This window comes from Crinia signifera, chromosome 7 (genome assembly GCF_055691185.1).
Source record: "Crinia signifera chromosome 7, ASM5569118v1, whole genome shotgun sequence".
Lineage (NCBI taxonomy): Eukaryota > Metazoa > Chordata > Amphibia > Anura > Myobatrachidae > Crinia > Crinia signifera.
Window position 1 is genome coordinate 95535644 of NC_139223.1, and position 18452 is coordinate 95554095.

The following is an 18452-nucleotide window of genomic DNA, read 5'->3' on the forward strand; positions in this document are numbered from 1 at the left end:
TGGAGTCCAGTATATGGATGTAAATAGGTGTCCACAAAGGAGTGGGTTTCCACAGCAATGTCCTGAGGCAAGGATAGGCAAGGGGTTCACCTAACGTGTTTCACTGCGTCCTGCAGCTTTATCAAAGGTGTGGGGAACTGTGTACCTGGTTCAGGTATATATACCTTCTTTAATGAGTAATTTAGTGCACCTGTGAGATGCAATATGGCAATGCAAACTCTCAAATTAGACAAAAAACAGTATAAAAAATAGGCAGGCAGGCATATAGCATATCAATTATTGTGAACTATTTGATATACATTCAAAATTACATGCAAAGAAGAACTTTTTATTGTATTCAGCTCCGGTCACGTGATTTGCGGAGATCACGTGATCAGGGATACTGACACACTTAAAAAAGGAATATACATCACATAAGGCAATAATCACAGTGATTGTTGAACAACTACATGACGTCATCAGCAACATGAACATTATGGAGGACATTGTGAAGCATTGGGGTGTATATAGACCACGCAATGTGTAGTCGATTTGCTTATGGAACGCATATTGCGTTCCAAATCCAATGGAGTGTAATCACTTCCGCCTCTGCCCCGGAAGCACAAAGCGGCACTGAAGAGTGAGTAATGGTTTAGGGAACGTAGAGGGGCGCGGCATATAACAGTGCTTTCCTCCATGTGTATCTGTCACTGCAGCGTCATTGTGTGACGAGAGTGGTCATGTGAACGAGAGCGTCTGTTCACTCAAAAGTTTCTCCGCCCGCCTATGGAGCGCACATGCGTTCCAAAAGGAGGGCACGTGATAGGGCTGACAAATCAGTGTTAAGCTTATATATACAATAACTAGATGGAAACATATTGCATGATTTGCCTTAAAGATATGTATGTAAACTATGTTGGACATCCCAAACCAACAAGAAAGCCCTGGAAAGAACGAGGTGAAAAAAATGAAATTCTTATGTCAGATGGTAAAGTTGATTTTCAATGTTTAAAAACGTTGATAGAGAGAACTAATCGTGATGGAATATGCTTATAGTAATCACAATAGACATCAACCATGGGATTTCATGTATACTTGGCATCTTTTTACAAGCACAATTAATATAATATAATTAATATAATCCCTCAGATTACAGTGAATATTATTGTCCCTGTTCATGTCCAAAAAAAGAAGAAGGAAAACACATCTATTTAAGATATACTATGCTATTGTTATATATTTATGATAGGAAACTATATTATAATAAGACCTCCATTTCTTACATACGAGGGATTTACCCAAAGCAACTCAAAACAAATTCATGTTGCCAAGCTAGTTTTTGACCAGAGAGAATATCAGGGAGGGGGGTAGGGAGGGAGAGGAAGTTTTGTGGGGATCTAAGAAAAATTGAGGCTAATAGATAAATTTAGAGAACTATATTGAGCTCCATTGCCTCATTCAAACCTCTGGGAAAGAGTGAGTCCATTTTGAATGTCCAAAAAATCTCCTGTTTACACAGGATACGGAACCTGTCCCCGCCCCTCTTGGTGGGCAGTACATGTTCTAATCCTGTTAGTTTCAAATCTTTGGGATCATTCTTATGACATTCAGAAAAGTGTCTAGAAACACTGTGGAGGAGAGACCCTTTTATGATGTTCCGACGATGTTCGAGGAATCTAGACCTCAAACATCGTGTGGTTCTCCCCACGTATTTCAAATTACACGTACAGGTAAGTAAATAAATGACAAAGGAAGTATTGCAATTAATAAATCCCTTTATCTTCATTTTATCAGTGGTTGTGTTAACTTCAGTCAATTTATTGGTGATAAAATTGCACGTAATGCAGTGATTACCACCACACTTATAGCATCCTGAAGGTTTTATTGGGAGCCAGTCCAGTGAGGGGGTTGGAGCAGAAATTTTGGGGCATTTTAAGCTGCTTGGAGCTAGCAGGTTTTTTAATGACTTGTTTTTCTTAAATATGAAAGACGGTTGGGGAGGAAGTATCTCCCTCAATAAGGGATCTTGTTTTAATATTGAGTGGTTCTTATCTATGATTTTTTTAATTTCTTTATAATCCCTATTAAATGTAGAGATAAAGGAGATACGTTTTTCTCCATTAGAGAAGGGGTCTAGGTGGCATTTGTCCTTCGGGCATCTGTCCCTCAGGAGGGCATCCCTATCTCTCTCTCTGCTGGACATATAGGCGTCTTGTACGAGTTGGGAAGGATATCCACAGTTTTGAAATGCAGAGATGAGGTTTTTCGCCTGGCTGTCAAAAGAATCCAATTGTGAACAGTTGCGTCTGAGTCGCAACATCTGTCCCTTGGGTATGTTCTTCACCCAAGGAGGGTAATGACCACTCTTAAAATGTAAATAAGAGTTGGTATTTACAGATTTTTGATAATTACTAGTATGAATTGAGCTATCAGCACTCCTTAAAGTAAGATCAAGAAAATTAATAGAATAGGGGTGATATTCGTGGGTGAACCTCAAATTAAAAGAATTTGAATTTAAATGTGAAACAAAGGAAGTGATAGATTCGTGATCCCCATCCCAAATGAAAAATAAATCATCTATGTAACGGCCATGGAGGACCAGGTTCGCGCCAAACGAGGACCCCCAAATGAGTTGGTCCTCAACCTCCCCCATATAGAGGTTGGCATAGCTTGGCGCGAACCTGGTCCCCATGGCCGTACCCATCACCTGTAAATAAAAAGTGTCTTGAAAAAGAAAATAATTGTGTTTAAGAATAAATGATATGGTCTTACACCTACAAGAAATGGCTAAGTTTCGCTTAATAAAGGACTCACACAAAATGTATTTAGTGGCCGACAGGGCTGGCAAATTGATGGCCTATATGGCAAAAACTGATGAACCTCCCAGGATAATCTCTAAAATTTGTTCTCTCGAAGGAGAAATGTTCAGCGAAACCTCAAAAATTACTGAGGTATTTGTCGACCACTATAGGGAGATATATCTCTCTAAATTAACTCCGGAATACAACAATAGCTTGCCTTATCTGAGGGCCATCGATTTGCCTACCCTGTCAGACCAAGATAGGGAAACTCTGGAACTACCGTTCACGCTGGGTGAGGTGGAAGAGGCAATAAAAAACGTAGCATCTGGTAAGGCCCCAGGCATTGATGGGTTACCAGTAGAAATATATAAACTCTTTAGTGATACCTTGTCCTCCCGTTTACTTTACTTTTATCAGGAAATGGAAAAAGAAGGCCAATTATCACATTCTATGACCGAGGCAGTCATCACTGTGATCCTTAAGAAGGGCAAAGACCCCTTGAGGGCTGACTCCTACAGACCTATCTCGTTGCTCACGGTTGACGCTAAGGTGTTTGCAACAATTCTGGCCAATAGAATTGGAGAGGTGTTGGATAAAATAGTTCACGTTGATCAAACGGGTTTTAGGAAGGGGAAATCAACCTCCATAAACGTTCGACGTGTCTTTTCTTACCTACAGGCGAGAAAAACGACAGGTTCGGAGTTTGCCCTGGCCTCTTTCGATACAAACAAGGCCTTTGACTCTCTGGAGTGGTCATACTTAAAGACCACTCTGGAGGTTTTTGGCTTCGGGACATGCTTTATAAAAAGGATCCTGATGATTTATTATAACCCTAGTGCACGAATAACTATCAATGGCTTCGTATCGGACCCTTTCTCTATATACCGTGGGACGAGGCAGGGTTGCCCGCTTTCCCCCTCGTTGTTCTCTCTGGCCATAGAACCAGTTGCATGTAAACTGAGAAACTTACTGGGTCAGGGGGACCCGGGCGGGGGGGCGGACAGCCTTGTCTCGTTATATGCGGATGATTTGTTGGTGGGGATGGCAAACTACAGGCAGGATCTTCCTCTGGTGATGCAAGCTCTCCAGGAATTCGGCCTGTATTCAGGACTAACAATAAATAGTAGTAAATCCCATTTATTAGTGGAAAAACGGTATAACGATACACGGGTGGAACCCGAGGTGGTAATAGATATACCGAGGGTAGAAAGATTTGACTACTTGGGGATAGTAATCTCTAAAGATCCTAGAGACTATATCAAATATAACATAGACCCAGTAATTGTTTTAATCAGAACTAAATGCAAGAACTGGCTCAAATTACCTGTGACAGTGATAGGTAGGGTAAATCTTATTAAAATGATGATTCTACCAAAAGTACTCTACCTACTGCAACATTCCCCTGTATATATCCCTGATACGATATTTAAGAAAATAAATGGGATTATAATCTCCTTTATATGGAGAAATAAAAGACCAAGAGTCAAATTATCCATACTTACGAGACCACGTGGCCTAGGAGGACTTTCCCTCCCTAATTTTAAATTGTATTACATATCAACGCAACTGTTACACCTTCGAGATTGGGTCCTAGAGCTGTGTCAATCAGCAGAATTATTAAATTTAATAAATAAGACCTTACCGGGCTACTCCCCAATACAAGCCATTTTGACGAAAAAACGTCGCAATAAATATCCCCCGATTCTTACCCAAGCAATAAAAACTTGGAACTGGATCTCCAAGATAATAGGCTATAAAGATATAGACCCTGAAACAAGTCTCTCCTCCCTGGAATCTTTTAAGCATATTGGAAGGCATCAGGGAATGGCAGCTTGGACGCAGTTTGGAATAAGGAATGTAGGCCACGTGGTCATGCAAAGTGGGGTAAAAACATTTGCCCAACTGCAATCAGAATTCCAGATCCCAAATAGTATGTTTTTTCGCTTTCTGCAGCTTAGAAGTGCAATGGAAGAACATCTGCACGTATCCTCTAGTAATATTAATGATCACCCACTTAAAATATTCTTACGTAATATAGGACCGGCTAAAGGCGTCTCCAAGTGCTACAAATATATTTCCTCCCTACTACCGACCCCAGGCTTGCATGACCTGATGATAAAGTGGTCTAGGGAAATTCCTGAGCTTACATTGGACGACTGGGACAGGGCTCTAGCCATACCCAATGAAGCTACCACTTCTCTCAGGACCCAGCAAATCCAATTTAATATTCTGCACCGCACCTACATAACTCCGACTAAAATTAAAAAGTTTGCAAAGGGTAAGAGCGATTCCTGCCCGAAATGTAGGGCCTCAGGGGCTGACTTTTGGCACTTAATATGGCAGTGCACAACTCTGCAAAAATTCTGGAAGGAAGTGGCGGAAGTGCTGATAAACATCGGTATCCCTCGGGGGGAAATATGTCCTAAAGCATTAATACTGGGGGTATGGTCCAGGTCTGGGGTGACAGCGGACTTAAGGCAGCTGGCCATCAACTTAGGAGCACTTGCCAAGACCTCCATTGCCAGACTTTGGATGGCAGAAAAAGCACCAAACATTAACGAATGGGTCAGTTTGGTTAACTTTACGTTTGAATATGAGAGAGCTGCGTATCTATCTAGAAATAATGTTGGCAGATTTCACGTAATATGGGATAAATGGTATTTTTCATCATAGAGTTTTGGACACTAACTGATATAGTAAATGAAGAAATTTTCACTTTGTACACAAAAAAAAACAAAAAAAAAAAAAAAAACAATCTGTTAATATAACACGAATTATAGATAAAACTCACTAATACTTGCAACATGGGATAAATGGTAATTTTCATCATACTCTAAAAGAGTCTCGGACACTAACTGATATAGTAAAAGAAGATATTTTCACTTTGTACATTAAAAAAAAAAAAAAAAAAATTTATTAACATAACACGAACTATAGATACAACTCACTAATACTTGTAAGCTCAAAAAGTTTGTATCACAATGATAAACAGTAGAGTAATTCAGGTGAAATTAACAGTATAAATAACAGCACTAGTAGATAGACTAAATAATCCTTTGTAACACTTGCAAAACTAAAAGTACAGCCAATATTAAAGGATAGATTTATAATAAAGAGGACCAGGGTGACCCACTTGTTTAGTAACTAGGTAGAGAAGCGGAATGAAATGGAGGGTCTGGGTTCGTGATTCAAGGCGTGAGAAGAGGGGGGGTGATATTTGTATACAACCTGTATTGGTGAGACTTAAGGGGTAGGACGACTAAAGATAGATAAGGGGGTAGAGAGACATGGAAGGGAAAGGTAGCAATCCACCAAATGTTGCTTGTATGTTATGTAAGTTCTGTATTTATTTTTTTTGTTTTTTGCTGTATCCTTGTATGTGAAAAAGCAATGAAAAGTATATTTGTAACATGCACTTTTAAAACCAAATAAAGAAATAATTATAAAAAAGAATAAATGATATGGAATTAGTGAGAAAGTGTTGGAGTTCCGCCGTCAGATCACCATCCTCTCTTAGTTTTTTAGAGATGGTGTTAATTCCCAATTCATGTGGAATATTAGAGTAAAGACTCTCCACATCCAAGGTTAAGAAATGATAGGTCTCTTTCCAAACAATATCCTTTATCAAATTTAGAAAATGGGTGGAGTCACGGATGTGTGATCTGAGGGCGGTCACCCGTGATTGTAAGTGGGAGTCAACAAATTGTGAAAGGTTGGAAGTGAGTGATTGGACACCAGAAATAATAGGGCGACCGGGTGGGGAAGTGAGGTTTTATGAATTTTGGGGAGGTGATAAAAAATAGGAACCAAGGGATAAGGGTTAAACAAAAATTGGTATTCATCCTTAGTAATAATGGAGTTAGTAAGTGCTTGATCCAGGAGTGTTTTTAGCTCCAAAATATATTTTTGTGTAGGATTATCAGATAATTTGGAGTAAAAAGAAAGATTTGACAGCTGGCGAAGGGCCTCATCCACATAGCAGCTTCTATCCTGGATGACAATCCCTCCACCCTTGTCGGCCTCCCTGAAGACAATGGAGGTGTCTCCAGTGAGACCGACAAGGGCTTTTTTCTCCCACACTGTGAGGTTATCTCTAAAGCCATATTTAGATTTATGCTTGTCGCTAAAACAAAGCTTTTTAAAGTCATCCAATGTTGTCTTATAAAAAGACTCGATGCTGGTGCCCTTAGCCCTTATCGGATAAAAATCGGACTTTTTTCTTAGTTTAGATTTATCAATGTCATAGATTTTTTTAGGGGAATCATTACTCTCCGTCCACAGTTCTGCCAATATGTCTAACGAAGTCTGATCACCACTATCCAATAGGATGGGTAATCCAGGGTCGTTATCCTTTCGAGTTTTTTGTGAAAAGAAATATCTTTGTCTGCACAATGTGCGGATATAACGATTCAGTTCTATAAACAGTGTAAAAATGTTGGCATCGGTCGACGGAGAGAATTTTAGGCCCTTTTGCAATAGTCTAGATTCTGCCTCATTAAGGGGTCGTGAGGAAATGTTAAATATATTGGTAATTGGTATATTAGAGGTTATTTTCTTGCGCTGAACTCTCTTTCCTCCTCTAGCTCCTCTGTACTTAGATGTCGTCTTTTCTTTGGTGTTCCCCCCCCCCCCCCCCCTGATATTTGCCCATTTCTCTGTATTGGCGGGGGCCTAAAAAAAGGGTATTGAAAGTAGGCTCAATAAATGTGGGAGGGATCAACTCACCAGCTAAGCGCAGAAAGATCTTAGTATACTGTAACAAAATGAAGCTAGATATAGTAATGCTTCAGGAATCACATTTAACATCTCCTGAAGTACAAAAACTCCAAATGCTTGGATGGAAACATCTGGCTAGTGCCACATTTAATTTGAAAGCAAGAGGAGTTGTTATTTTGATCAAACGCAATATACCCCATGAACTATTGAGAAATATAACAGATCCTGAAGGTAGATTTGTAATTTCCCAGGTTACAATACATTCCATTCAGTATACTTTGTGCAACATATACGCACCTACAGTATACAAAAAGCTATTTTTTATTAAGCTGCTGAGTGAGTTGACCCCTCTTACTTTGTGGCGATTTCAATTTGGTCTCTGATGTATACTTAGATAAGTCCTCAAAGACAAAAAAGGCCCCATCCCTCCCCGCCCTAGGCGTAACACAATTGGCCGCACGTTTGCAATTAGCAGATATTTGGAGAACATTAAATCCCACAGTTAGAGAATATTCTTGTCTATCGGCAGCGCATCATACGTATTCGCGCATAGATTGTATGCTTCTTTCAGATAAATTACTTTCTGGAGTCACAGTTTCAGAAATGGAACCAATTTTTATATCAGACCATTCTTTATTATGGTTTAAATTGCTTATCAATGAGGAGCCTACCGCGAAATCCATTTGGAGATTCCCGAATCATTTATTGGTCTCGGCAGAATTTAAGAATAAGTTAAGGGAAGAATGGAATGATTTTAGTACCAGCAACCAGTCGCATGCAGTTACAAACCCCCCTCTGTTTTGGCAGACAGCAAAAGCTGTTTTAAGAGGATTCATACTTTCCTACGTAGCTAAACTAAACAAACAATACTCCGCTACCTTCCTCTCGCTCCAACAAGCACTATATCTGGCATATTTCCAGTATAGTTTTTTGTTTGGGTGGTTACTGCGCTATATGATTAAAGCAGCTTTTTTATATATAGAAATATTAGGAAAGTTGTAAAAAGCGCTAAAAATAAAATAATAAATGTATCTGAAAGAGTGAAAAATGGTTAATGTTTTGAGTGGTACCTGAAAATGAAAAAGTGGTTAGTGGTAATGTTTACACCCTTTTGGGGAATATGTAAAAGGGATTTGTGGATGGACTGTCGCTATCCCTAATGCTGACCCTTACGTGCTTCCGGTGATGGTACTCCGTGTGCCAGATGGTAAAACAGCCGGGGGGCCACCTGATGTTATCGCGGCTCCCTCCCGTCCGTTTGGCTGTGTGAGCGGCAGGGCGCACTGTCAGAGCCGTCGCTTGATGTTGTTGCGGCTGGCTCAGTGCGCGTCCGTGACTGCCGGAAGTTGGAGATCGTGGAACCGGAAGTTCGCCGCGGCCGCCGGGCAGGGTTTCAGGGATGAGCTTGGGGGTAGTGTGAGAGTCCTCCTTACGGGTCCAACGCGTTTCGTGCGTCCTGCACACTTTTTCAAGGATGGTTTCCTGTCCAGCATTGTGGGTATATATAGGGAAAACTTTATTGTCAAAAACGGAAGTTCAATTCCAGAAATGGGATAAAAAAGGTGGGAAACGCATGTTCCTATCTTCATAATGGGAAGGGTATTCTCATTCGGTTCTTAGAATGAAAAAATGATAAAAATTTATAATAAAAATACAAGGTACCACTCATAAAAATGCGTTTAACTCAATATCGATATTAAGTCCTAAAGGTTCTAAAGTTTTCATGGTGTAGATCCACTTAGTTTCAATTTTCTTCAGTTCTTTCACAAGGTCGCCTCCACGCCAATTTTTTGTTATTTTTTGTATTACTGTGCATTGAAGACCAGCAGGGTTTTTATTGTGTTTTTGTAAGAAATGGTTGGAGACACTATGAGTTGTGAGTCCTTTGATTATATTATAGATGTGCTCTGCGAATCGGATCTTTGCCTTTCTTTTGGTTTGTCCAATGTACTGTTTTCCACAGCAGCACTCTAACAGATATATTACCCCTTCTGAGTTGCAGGATAAGTGTTCTTTAATTTTGTATTCTTTGACTGTTTGATTTGATTTGAAGCATGTCACTGGTTTCGTTGTTGCTTTGATGTTTTTGCATGCTTTACAGTTTAGACAGTTATAAAAGCCCTTTATCTTTGAAACTTCAGAATCAGGTTCAGATTTTGTATAGCTGGTGACCAGGTGTTGTTTTATATTTTTGGCTCTTCTGTAGATGATTTTTGGTTTCTGTGGTAACAGTGGAAGTAATGTTTCGTCTAGTTGTAATACGTGCCAGTGTTTATGAATTATGTCCTCGACCACTTTGTGACTGCTGTTGAATTGAGTGAAAAAAGCAAAATTGAATGATTCTTTGTTTTTCTCTTTTCTGTTGTTGTATGTAAGCAGGTCTTTTCGTTCTATTTGTTTAACGGTTTCTAATTGGTTTTCCAGGAGAGTGCTGTTGTATCCTTTCTTTATGAAGTTATTTTTCATTTTTTCACTTTGAGTGAGGAACACACTTTCATCTGTGCAATTTCTTTTTACCCTTCGAAATTGGCCTGCTGGAATGTTTGAAACCCATTTGTTGTGGTGGTTACTGGTTCATGGTAATATGTTGTTCCCACTGACTTCTTTTATATGGGTTCTTGTCTTCAAATGTTCATTTTCAATGAAGATCTCCAGGTCAAGGTAAACTACTTGTTGTTTGTTGTAAATGGTGGTAAATTCTAGATTCAGTTGGTTTGAATTGATGTAAAGGATGAATTGGTGTAGCTGTTCTTCAGATCCTTGCCAAATGAAGAACACGTTGTCTATGTAGCGATTCCAATTGACGAGATGTTGAGTGTGTTCATTTGGGGCCCAGATGTAGTCATCCTCCCATTTTGCTACGAACAAGTTTGCATAGCTTGGGGCTAGGGGTGTCCCCATCGCCGTCCCCCGTTTCTGCAGATAGAATTTTCCATCATGCCAAAAATAATTATGTGATAGGATGAAATGAATGTTCTCCATGATGAAGTTTATCTGAGAATTTTTTATTGTTGAATTGGTGGATAAATAGTGTCTTGTATGTGCACAGCCTTTCTCGTGTTCTATACACGTATAAAGCGATTTTACGTCGGCAGTGCACATAATATATTCTTGTTTCCATTCGATTTGATCCAATATTTGTAAAATGCTTGTTGTGTCCTTTAAATAACTTTTTTGCTGACTCACTAGTTCCTGTAGGTAGAAGTCGGTGTATTTGCACAATTAGACTCTCCGCTAGCCTCCAAACTTTCAAGCGTTCCCTGAAAACTCACCTCTTCAGGCAAGCCTATCATATTTAACCCTCTGAGGCACTTATGTATTATATAGCTTCCCTTCTGGACTTGTAACTTGTTGGGACTGCTATGCTATTACTGATGCCTGTCCTTGTGTTTCCCTCCTATATACCTAATAGATTGTAAGCTTGCAGCAGGGCCCTCTAACCACCAAGTCTGTCTGTTACCCAGTTTGTTTTATCACTGTCTACTATTGTAAAGCGCAACGGAATCTGCTGCGCTATATAAGAAACTGCAAATAAATAAATAATAAATAAATTTGGAGAGATTTGATGTGATAGAGTTGAGGCCGGAGATTATAGGTCTTCCTGGTGGGTTGGTTATGCTCTTGTGTACTTTCAGAAGAAAATAAAACGTTGGTATTTTTGGATGTTCTTGGAATATGAAATCAAACTCTTTTGAGTAAGGAGTAAGTCCTTCTTCCAGATGTGCTAGCAGTTCTGTTGTGAATTGTTCAGTCAGATCTTGTATATATATGAAATCCTCAGACAAGATCCGACTGAACAATTCACAACAGAACTGCTAGCACATCTGGAAGAAGGACTTGACTTAGACATCCTTACTCAAAAAGAGTTTGATTTCATATTCCAAGAACATCCAAAAATACCAACGTTTTATTTTCTTCCGAAAGTACACAAGAGCATAACCAACCCACCAGGAAGACCTATAATCTCCGGCCTCAACTCTATCACATCAAATCTCTCCAAATACACCGACTACTACCTACAGGAACTAGTGAGTCAGCAAAAAAGTTATTTAAAGGACACAACAAGCATTTTACAAATATTGGATCAAATCGAATGGAAACAAGAATATATTATGTGCACTGCCGACGTAAAATCGCTTTATACGTGTATAGAACACGAGAAAGGCTGTGCACATACAAAACACTATTTATCCACCAATTCAACAATAAAAAATTCTCAGATAAACTTCATCATGGAGAACATTCATTTCATCCTATCACATAAATATTTTTGGCATGATGGAAAATTCTATCTGCAGAAACGGGGGACGGCGATGGGGACACCCCTAGCCCCAAGCTATGCAAACTTGTTCATAGCAAAATGGGAGGATGACTACAAAGAGAAAAACAAAGAATCATACAATTTTGCTTTTTTTCACTCAATTCAACAGCAGTCACAAAGTGGTCGAGGACATAATTCATAAACACTGGCAAGTATTACAACTAGACGAAACATTACTTCCACTGTTACCACAGAAACCAAAAATCATCTACAGAAGAGCCAAAAATATAAAACACCTGGTCACCAGCTATACAAAATCTGAACCTGATTCTGAAGTTTCAAAGATAAAGGGCTTTTATAACTGTCTAAACTGTAAAGCATGCACAAAAACATCAAAGCAACAACGAAACCAGTGACATGCTTCAAATCAAATCAAACAGGCAAAGAATACAAAATTAAAGAACACTTATCCTGCAACTCAGAAGGGGTAATATATCTGTTAGAGTGCTGCTGTGGAAAACAGTACATTGGACAAACCAAAAGAAAGGCAAAGATCCGATTCGCAGAGCACATCTATAATATAATCAAAGGACTCACAACTCATAGTGTCTCCAACCATTTCTTACAAAAACACAATAAAAACCCCGCTGGTCTTCAATGCACAGTAATACAAAAAATAACAAAAAATTGGCGTGGAGGCGACCTTGTGAGAGAACTGAAGAAAATTGAAACTAAGTGGATCTACACCATGAAAACTTTAGAACCTTTAGGACTTAATATCGATATTGAGTTAAACGCATTTTTATGAGTGGTACCTTGTATTTTTATTGTAAATTTTTATCATTTTTTCATTCTAAGAACCGAATGAGAATACCTTTCCCATTATGAAGATAGGAACATGCGTTTCCCACCTTTTTTATCCCATTTCCGGAATTGAACTTCCGTTTTTGACAATAAAGTTTTCCCTATATATACCCACAATGCTGGACAGGAAACCATCCTTGAAAAAGTGCGCAGGACGCACGAAACGCGTTGGACCCGTAAGGAGGACTCTCACACTACCCCCAAGCTCATCCCTGAAACCCTGCCCGGCGGCCGCGGCGAACTTCCGGTTCCACGATCTCCAACTTCCGGCAGTCACGGACGCGCACTGAGCCAGCCGCAACAACATCAAGCGACGGCTCTGACAGTGCGCCCTGCCGCTCACACAGCCAAACGGACGGGAGAGAGCCGCGATAACATCAGGCGGCTCCCCGGCTGTTTTACCATCTGGCACACGGAGTACCATCACCGGAAGCACGTAAGGGTCAGCATTAGGGATAGCGACAGTCCATCCACAAATCCCTTTTACATATTCCCCAAAAGGGTGTAAACATTACCACTAACCACTTTTTCATTTTCAGGTACCACTCAAAACATTAACCATTTTTCACTCTTTCAGATACATTTATTATTTTATTTTTAGCGCTTTTTACAACTTTCCTAATATTTCCAGTATAGACAAGACCCCTCTCCTATAAATAAACAAAAATATATAATGGCAAAAACACACTCTAATGAATATGTACACAACAGAGGTAACAAACAATTATATAACATCAACTACCGCTATCACTGTTTTGGCAATAATCTGGTAAACTCCTGACTAATATGCTGAACGGATCCAGATCTACTGCTACAGTGCACCCCTTAAAGCTCCCAGATGGCACATTTACAACATCCAATAAACATATCGCCCAAGTGATGAAAGATTTTTACTCTGAACTATATTCTAATTCATCCACCCCTCCCTCCGCACCAACTAACTCTGATGTCCCTACACCCCAGCTACTGTCTACCATTAACTCTCCAAAAATCTCAAGTGAGTATCTTCCACCTTTAACTGAGCCAATTACAGAAGAAGAAGTGACTAAAGTTATCAAGTCTCTCAAAAAAGGCAAAGCACCAGGACCTTTGGTAGCAGCTTTTATAAACTAATGCTCCCTCAAATTGTACCCTCTTTAGTCAGGGCCTTTAATTACATGCTTACTAATAATACCCTACCCCACCACTTCAATGCAGCATATTTCAAAACATTGCCAAAGCCGGGAAGAGACCTAACAGCCCCGGGATCTTATAGGCCGATTTCTTTGTTAAATTCAGACTATAAGATCCTGGCTAAGGTCCTGACAGACAGACTCAAAATCCTTATGCCTATGATCATACATCCTGATCAGACAGGTTTTATCGCAGGCAGACACTCCGTAGTCAATGTCAGGAAACTGATAACTGCCATCCAACATACACAAAACAGGTCGGGCCTTCTCCCTCCAGGTATAATTATGTCCATCGATGCGGAAAAGGCCTTCGACCTTGTTCGCTGGCCACACTTATATAAAACAATGGAACATTTTGGCTTTCCCATTGAGTTCATATCCTATATTAAACTTCTTTACTCCAATCCTACATCCCAGATTATTAGCAATGGTCAAATCTCTGAGCACTTCCAGCTTTATAAAGGAACAAGACAGGGTTGTCCCCTTTCCCCTCTCCTTTTCTCTATGGCCATTGAGCCACTGGCCCTTCTGCTAAGACAATCTACAAATTTTCAAGGAATGCATATTCAAAAGTATCAAATGAAAGTTACGCTTTTTGCAGATGACATGATACTCTTTGTTACTAATTTCGTGGACCCTACAACGGGGGTCCACACCCAGAACATAGAGCGCATGTGGGGGGCGTGTAAATGGCGGAATAAGCGTCACCGGGGCACCGCCAGACATATGATTCAGAGCTATCTTGAAGAATTTATGTGGCGCAAGAGTCTGGCAAGCGGTGACCCCTTCGGACGCATCCTATATGCACGGACTTTGTTACCCAAAGACTGAACTGATAAAACTTTGCCCCATTAATGATCACACTTGCCCCATTATTGTTCTTTCATCTATTCATTTTGTAAGGAAATGCCTTTTTTCTTGCTTTTTGACTTTCTAGTAAAATTTTAACTGTTTTAAAAAACTTGTCTTTACGGTCTCAGCTGAATGATTTTGGAAGGATGAATGGATTGTAGTCACACACCGCCACTATCCACGCCATTCCTGAAGGGTGGCGAGGGGCAGCGGTACGCGTCCTCCGACCTTTTCCTACCCCCACTATCCACGTCGGCGTGGAGTTGAGAATAGAAAGTGTGGCGAGCGCAGCGAGCCACTGAGCCCGAAGCGTGGCGAGCCCCGAACGGGGACACGGATTACTTGCAAAATAATCCGCGTGACCCTCGTTGTGCTTTGGGCTCGGTGGGTTGCCGTGATCAGCACACTAAATATAATCAACTCCATGCTGACATGCATAGTCGACATGGTACACATGTCGACATGTGTACAAGTACGTCGCGTTGCACGCAAAGTACTGTAAGCTTTACAGTACAATGCATGCGATCAACGCGATATTTCAATGTATAAGCAGTACATGCACGCATTGTGCTGTAAGGCTTACAGTTCAATGCGTCCGACCGATATTTCATTGTATAAGCACTATACAGTGCTTATCATGTCAGTCGCGTCAGGCCCATTGTACAAGGGCTGCGACCGACGCAATGTTTCTTTTTAGAAGTACTCCGCCGCACTTATCAGGTAAATCGCATCGGTCGCGTCTTGCTGTGCAACTGTGCGGTTTACAGTTTAACACGAGCGACGCGACGTACATGATAAGTGCTGCAGAGTACTTCTACAATGAAATATCGCGTCGGCCGCAGGCATTGAACTGTACGGAATGCCTGCGACCGACCAACGCGATTTTGCTGCCAGGCAAAGGCCAAAGGCGCCAAAAGGACCCTGGGGAAGGACAACAGCAGCCATTTTAATGATAATTAATCTCTGGCTGCAGTACCTGCGTTTGGCTCCCTGCCCCTGCTCAAAAAGTAAGTTGAATTTAGGATTACTCTGCATAGGTGGGGTGTGGGGTTTGGGAGGGCATATACAGGGTTGTGGGGGGGGTGGTGCTTTGGGGCCAATGATATGTATATATGGCTAGTTTTTATTATGTGCAGGGGCCCTGTTATGCAGGGTGGGGTTCATATATTAATGTTCAGGGGGGGGGGGCGCTTTGGGGGCAATGATATGTATATATGGGTAATTTTTATTATGTGCAGGGACCTTGTTATGCAGGGTAGGGTACAAGTATTAATGTTCAGGGGGGGCACATGGAGGAGTGGGGAGATCAAGTTAATATGTGGGGATTGTGATTATGTACAGAAGTGATGAGATGCAGGGTGGGGTGCAGGTAGTATTGTGCATGGATCATGTTTATGTGCAGGGGTACTGGGCATGTATAGGGCCAGAGAGTGATCATGTGAAGGGGGTGATGATGTGCAGGATTTAGGGTGATGTGAATAATGCACATGTGTGTAAAAAGTGTTTATGTGCAGAGGGGATCATGTGCACAGAAATTATGTACTGTGTGGTGTACTACATGCAGAATAGCCTGTCATTTGTGATAGTAATGTAGGGTGACTAGACTGTAATGTTATCTCTTGCAGGGGCGGATTGGGAATTAAAACCAGCCCGGGAAAAATCTTGAAGCAGCCCTTAGGGGGGAGGGTGGAGTGTTGTTGCGCGCCGGATGCGCGCCCGATTTTTATGGGGCGTGGCCTATCAATATGGGGGTGTGGCCTATTCCAACAAGGCCACGCCCAATTTTTGCCGCTGTGAGGGCATGGCTAGTGGCTCTCTGAGCTGCTGGCTATGTCCCCAGCCCCTCAGGCTGCAGAATAGGCGCATGCGTACAGCGTTTATTCTACAGCCTGTGGGGCTGGGGAGATAGAGATGGGGGGGGTGACAGGGGGTCTCCCAACACAGTAGAGTGGCAGGGTGGAAGAGGATGCAGGGAGGGAGGGAGGGATGGAGGGCGCCATAGAATGCTGGGAGGGGAGATGCAGAGTGGCTGAGAACGAAGGGAGTGAGGACTTACACAGGGTGGCACAGGATGCAGAGTGTGAGGGGGCATGGTGGCACAGGATGCAGGGTAGGAGGGGGAATGCAGAGTGGCAGGGGATGCAGGGAGGGGAGTCACAAAGTGGTGGTGGAGACAGTGATGCCCATTATACATATGCCACACACCGTGATGCCCATTATACATATGCCACACATCCTGATGCCATTATACATATGCCGCACACCGTGATGCCCATTATAGATATGCCGCACACCCTGATGCCATTATACATATGCCGCACACCCTGATGCCATTATACATATGCCGCACACCGTGATGCCCATTATACATATGCCGCACACCCTGATGCCATTATACATATGCCATACACCGTGATGCCCATTATACTTGTGCCGCACACAGTGATGCCCATTATACTTGTGCCGCACACCGTGATGCTCATTATACATATGCCTCACACCGTGATGCCCATTATACATATGCCTCACACCGTGATGCCCATTATACATATGCCTCACACCGTGATGCCCATTATACATATGCCTCACACCGTGATGCCCATTATACATATGCCGCACACCCTGATGCCATTATACATATGCCACACACCGTGATGCCTATTATACTTGTGCCGCACACCATGATGCCCATTATACTTGTGCCGCACACCGTGATGCTCATTATACATATGACACACACACGTGATGCCCATTATACTTGTGCCGCACGCCATGATGCCCATTATACTTGTGCCGCACACCGTGATGCTCATTATACATATGACACACACACGTGATGCCCATTATACATATGCCACACACCGTGATGCCCATTATACATATGCCTCACACCGTGATGCCCATTATACATATGCCTCACACCGTGATGCCCATTATACATATGCCTCACACCGTGATGCCATTATACATATGCCGCACACCCTGATGCCATTATACATATGCCGCACACCGTGATGCCCATTATACATATGCCTCACACCGTGATGCCCATTATACATATGCCGCACACCCTGATGCCATTATACATATGCCACACACCGTGATGCCCATTATACTTGTGCCGCACACCATGATGCCCATTATACTTGTGCCGCACACCGTGATGCTCATTATACATATGACACACACACGTGATGCCCATTATACATATGCCACACACCGTGATGCCCATTATACTTGTGCCGCACGCCATGATGCCCATTATACTTGTGCCGCACACCGTGATGCTCATTATACATATGACACACACACGTGATGCCCATTATACATTTGCCACACACCGTGATGCCCATTATACATATGCCTCACACCGTGATGCCCATTATACATATGCCTCACACCGTGATGCCCATTATAAATATGCCTCACACCGTGATGCCCATTATAAATATGCCTCACACCGTGATGCCCATTATACATATGCCGCACACCCTGATGCCATTATACATATGCCGCACACCGTGATGCCCATTATACATATGCCGCACACCATGATGCCCATTATACATATGCCGCACACCCTGATGCCCATTATACATATGCCGCACACCCTGATGCCCATTATACATATGCCTCACACCATGATGCCCATTATACATATGCCTCACACCATGATGCCCATTATACATATGCCTCACACCGTGATGCCCATTATACATATGCCGCACACCGTGATGCCCATTATACATATGCCGCACACCCTGATGCCATTATACATATGCCTCACACCGTGATGCCCATTATACA